The sequence below is a fragment of the Geotrypetes seraphini genome, chromosome 4 (assembly GCF_902459505.1).
Source record: "Geotrypetes seraphini chromosome 4, aGeoSer1.1, whole genome shotgun sequence".
NCBI lineage: Eukaryota > Metazoa > Chordata > Amphibia > Gymnophiona > Dermophiidae > Geotrypetes > Geotrypetes seraphini.
The window spans coordinates 134,270,711-134,276,710 of record NC_047087.1 but is presented as its reverse complement, the minus strand read 5'-3'; positions in this window follow the sequence as shown (position 1 = coordinate 134,276,710).

The following is a 6,000-nucleotide window of genomic DNA, read 5'->3' as shown; positions in this document are numbered from 1 at the left end:
ATTAAAATATGATTAGGTAAAGCATTGTTTTTTTGCGCCAGCTATAGGAAAAAAAGCAGGGGTAGCAATTCTAATTCATAAAAACTGTAATGCCTCATTTATAATGAAAAATGTAGATCCAGCAGGATGATGGGTCCATGTGGACATGATATTGGGAAATACTATCTTGGCACTGTTTAATATATATGCACCTAATTCGAACCAAATTGATTTCTTTAGAAACCTACAACAATTACTAATACCACTGGCTACTTCTAATTTAGTTGTGGCTGGGGATTTTAATGCTGTTATGGATCTGTTGTTGGATAAAAAACCCAGTAGATGTATGAAGTCATTAGGATTAGATAATTTGGTACAAAATTGTGATTTACATGATATTTGGCGAATATTTCATTTTAATGATCGTGAATTTTCTTTTTGCTCCCAAATCCATAAATCTTTTTCTAGAATAGATTATTTGTCTCAGACTCCCTGGTTCAACAAGTAACACAAGCCTCTATTGATCCAATTATTCTATCTGATCATGGAGGGGTATGGATCAAAATGAATTTAACTGATCAAATTATTAGTAAAGCAATTTGGAGATTCGATAATACATTGCTTACTGAACCAAATTTTGATGAGAGAATTCAGTCAAAAATAAATGAATACTTTCAATTTAATAATACTGAAGATATCTCTATAGAGACAATTTGGGATGCGTTCAAAGCTACTTTAAGGGGACAAATTATTTCCTTTTCAACGTTTACTAAAAAACAAATTAAAAAACAATTTTCCAATCTTGAACAAGAGATAAAGAGGTTAGAATCAAATTTGATTAATAATTGGGATAATTCTACTTTACAAGAATTACTAAAAATTAAAGGGAAATACAATGAGATTTCTTCTAAAATGATAAGAAAAGACTTATTCTCTCAACAAACAATGTATTATGGAAATTCGAATAAGGCGGGAAGATTATTGGCAAATTATTTAAAAGCAAAAAAACGGAAAACAAAAATAATGATGGTGAAAGATGAAAAAGGGAATGAATATTCTCAAACTGATTTAATTTTGAAACAATTTTTAAAATTTTATAAATCCCTTTACTCTTCTGAGTCTTATTCTGATAAGGAAAAGGAAGGATTAGAATTTCTAAATATAATTAAAGGTCCAAAAATTCCTGAGCATATAAAAGAAAGCTTGGAAAAGCCATTATCACTAAATGAATTACAAACAGCACTGGGGTCCCTTAGAGTTGGATCCACTCCAGGTGGGGATGGTTTCACAGTTGAATTTTATAAATCTTTTCAAATTATTATTTTACCTTATCTATTGAATCTATATCAAACACAATTAAAAAATGGAAGTATAAAAGGAACTATGGCAGAATCAGTTACTATTGTTTTACCAAAGCCAAATAAAGATCCCACCTTGGTTTCAAACTACAGACCTATTTCTTTAATAAATGTAGATGGGAAAATATTGGCTAAAGCATTAGCTTTACGTTTGGCTAAGGCTCTTCCCCACTTCATTGGAATGCATCAGACTGGATTTGTAGCTCAGAGGCATTCTTCTAACAATACCAGATTGGCCTTACATATGTTAAATTTATCCAAAGATCCAGTCTTCTGTGTTTCGTTAGATGCAGAAAAAGCTTTTGATCGAGTGGAATGGCCCTTTATGTATCAAGTAATGGAATGGTTTGGAATTGGTTCGGGATTCATACAAATGATTCAAACGTTGTATAGTTCCCCTATTGCAAGATTATATATTAATAATAATTTTTCAGAAAGTTTCAACTTGCAGAGGGGGTTAGAAAAGGTTGTCCTCTATCTTGTTTGCTTTTTGATATTGTATTAGAACCCTTATTATTAGCAATTCAGCAATCAAAGGAGATTCAGGGTGTTCCTCGTAGAGATCAGGAATACAAGGTCTCTGCTTATGCAGATGGTATTTTGCTTTATTTAAGGAATCCTGAAACAATGATTCCAAATTTACTTGATTTGATTAATAAATTTGGAAAATTTTCAGGTTATAAAATAAATTGGAGTAAATCAGAAGTCCTTCCACTCAATGTTTACTGTACAAAAGGATTATTCAATACTTTTTCTTTTGTTTGGAAGGAAGAAGGAATAAAATATTTAGGTATCTGGATTAAAAATACATTGGAAGAGACAATAAAAATTAATGAAAAACATATATTACAGAAGGTTACAGAATTATGTGAGCATTGGAATCCTTTGCATATTTCATGGTGGGGAAGAATTCAAACAGTTAAAATGATGATATCACCTGTGGTTTGTTACCAAATGAGAATGATACCAGTGTTTTTTCAGGGGTCTTTTTACAAAAAAATAAATAGGATTCTCACAAAATTTGTTTGGCAAGGTAAAATAGCTAGAGTTGCCTTAGTGACTTTACAAAAACCAATTGCAGGGGGGGGGGGAGTAAATTTTCCAAATTTCTATAGGTATCATCAATCCTATATTATGCACCAAGTTATGTATTGGGTCCTCCCAGAACTCAGGGAAAAATTCCCAGATTGGCTAAGGTTGGAATGGCAACTCATGTTTCCTTTAAGGCTGTGTCATATACTTAGTATTAAAATGCCTAGGTTATACAAAGAAAATAAAATATTATTAGACACTTGGAAAACTTTAAAATTTATAGATAATTTAACTCCTAATCCAATTCATAAATTTACAAATCAATCTATTTGGCTTAACTCCAAGATTCAAATCGGCGAACTTAAGATTGTCTGGAAGCAATGGATAGTAGCAGGAATATGTATTGTTGATAATGTAATATCTAATGGTAAACTGCTTGATTTTTCACAGTTGCAACAAAAATTTGGCTTGAATAAATCTCAAAGTTATAGATGGTTGTAATTGAAGCAGGCCATTCTGGCGGGGTTCCCTGAATGGAAAAATCTTAACAATCAATATAGTTTAGAATTCCTATACTTTCAAGCAGACTTTCTGGGACACCAGACTGCACAGTGGTCTAAATTAATATCTGGCTCATTGAACAAAAAACCAAGGAATGGTCTTAGAGACATTTTTGAGTATTGAGATTAAGCACGAAATTACGGCTTCTCAATGGCCACGTATTTGGTCTTGGAGAATGAGATGTACTATGTCTGCATCTATGAGACAAACGTGGTTCTTCTTGCTGCATAGAGCTTTCTGGACCTCTGTTTGTTTAAAAAAATTAAATAGCTCTAAATCTGATAAATGCTGTCATTGTCATCTTGAAGCAGGGACTTTAGATCATTTGTTATTCTATTGTCCATATATATTAGAATTTTGGAAATCAATTTGGAATCAAATTAATTCCCTATTTGAAAATCATGTGGCATTATCATTTGACAGTTTTATTTGGTATGGAAATGAGGGCAAAAAAGCAAATCTCATCTAATAATAATAAATTATTGTTAATTTTAACAGGGGTTGCCATTCAACAGATTACTCATAATTGGAAAAATTGGAATAGACTTAATTATTGCTTTTGGTGGAATTCTGTTTGCCATATTTATAAAATAGAAAGGACATTAGCTGTCCAAAAAGGAAATTATAGTAAATTTCAAGATTTGTGGAGGCCATTGATAGAGTATTATAATGATTAATAATTCTTCTTCCCTGAATAATATTTGTAAGGCATTAAGGGGGGCAGGTATTTCTGATTATTATTGAAAGAAATCATTTTCATAAATGAATTAGGAAGGGGGGTAATATTATATAATATGAAGATTAATTATAAGAATTCAAGTATACTGAAAGTTTCAATTGAGAAATGTTGTTATCATACTTGTTTTAAGATTTAAAATGAATAAAGTTTTATAAAAAAAATAAAAATAGTTCTCTAAGTTATTGCTTTAGTGACTAGTATATTGTCTGTAACAATTGTTTATCTTCTGTATTTGGATATTTATCTGGACAGTTATCTCATTAGCAAACTTAATATTGCTGTTATCCACACAACTCAGCCAACCACCCTCATGCTATCCAGAGTAAGGGCAATTGGCAATTCTCCCGAAAATCAATGCATGGGCCTCAATGAGTGGCACTTATCCAGGTAGCAGATACTAAAAAGACAAAAAGGTAGAAAGAAGGAGAAATTTCTTCCACTGTTTTGTGACAAATGCAGATTGAAAGGGAGAAAAGCTGTCTGGTATCTCATATCTCCTAGCAGCAGTAACCCACACTTCTGGACCAGGTTGAAAGAACAAGTGTGTTTGGCAATGCATCATAAGAACATAAGAATAGCCCTACTGGGTCAAACCAGTGGTCCATCTAGCCCAATATCCCGTCTTCAAGGAAGCCAATCCAGGTCACAAGTACCTGGCAAAAACCCAAATAGTAGCAGTACTCCATGCTACTTGATCCAGGGCAAGCAGTGGCTTCTCCCATTTCCGTCTCAACAGTAGACTATGGACTTTTCCTCCAGGAACTTATCCAAACCTTTTCTAAAACCAGCTACATTAACCACTCTCACTATATCCTCTGGCAACGCATTCCAGAGCTTAACTATTCTCTGAGTAAAAAAAACATTTCCTCTTATTGGTTTTAAAAGTATTAATCTGTAACTTTGAGTGTCCCCTAGTCTTTGTAAATCTTGATGTAGTAAAAAAATCAACCCACTTGTACCCGTTCTACACTCAGGATTTTGTAGACTTCAATCATATCAATCAGCCATCTCCTTTCCAAGCTGAAGAACTCTAACCTCTTTAGTCTTTCCTCATACGAGAGGAGTTCTATCACCTTTATCATCTTGGTTGCTCTTCTTTGAACTTTTTCTAGTACCACTATATCAAAAAGTATCACTATATCTTTTTTGAGATAAGGAGACCAGAATTGAATGCAATACTCAAGATGAGCAATTTAGTCTTGTTAACCATCCCTTTTCTACTAATTCCTAGCATCCAGTTTACCTTCTTAGCCACTGCCGCACACTGGGAAGGTCTACGATGACAGCCAGATCTTTTTCTTGAGCACTGACTCCCAAGGTGGTCCCTAGCATCAGGTAACTATGATTTGGATTATTCTTCCCAATATGCATCAATTTGCATTTGCCAACATTAATCCCTTCTTTTACATATGCATAGAGTGGGTTTTTGTGCCGGCAGCGGTGGTAACTGCTCCAATGCTCATAGAATTCCTATGAGTGCCAGAGCAGTTACTGCTTCTGCCGATGCAAAAACCCGCACTATGCGTTCGTAAAAGAGGGGGTAAATTCCATCTGCCATTTGAATGCCCAGTTTTCCGATTTCTTAAGGTCTTCCTGCAATTTTTCTGAGTCCACATGCACTGAGCAGTTTAGTGTCATCTGCAAATGTAATCACCTCACTCATAGTTCCAATTTCCAGATCATTTATAAATAAGTTAAATAGCACTGGTCTCAGTACAGATCCATGTGGAACACCGCTATTTACCCTCCTCCACTGACAAAAATGACCATTTAACTCTACCCTCTGTTTTCCGTCCCATAACCAATTTTTAATCCACAATTGAACATTGCCTCCTATCCCATGACTCTTTAATTTTCTCAGTGCCTCTCATGAGGAACTTTGTCAAAAGCCTTCCAGAAATTTAGATACACAACAATCAACTGGCTTGCTTTTATCCACGTTTATTCACACCTTCAAAGTTAAGCAAATTGGTGAGGCAAGACCTCCCTCGGCTTAACCCATGCTGACTCTCTCTCATTAAATCATGTTTGTGTACATGTTCCATAATTTTATTTTTTATAATTGTTTCCACTCTTTTGCTTGGCACTGAGGTCAGGCTAGCAGCAGTACTTCTGGGAGTCAGTAACCCAATTTCTGGCGGTGATATCAAAATTGAAATATTGAAATAAGTGTCCAATTTTTGAGATGTAATTACAAGTGACAAAATTTATTTCATGATGTAATTGAAAGCAACAAGGTATATTTCTGATGACATTACAGGAACTGTAGCTGCAGAAAAGCATGGCTTGTTAAGTGCAGGGGATGAAGGAGATGAGTTAATGAGGTTGGGC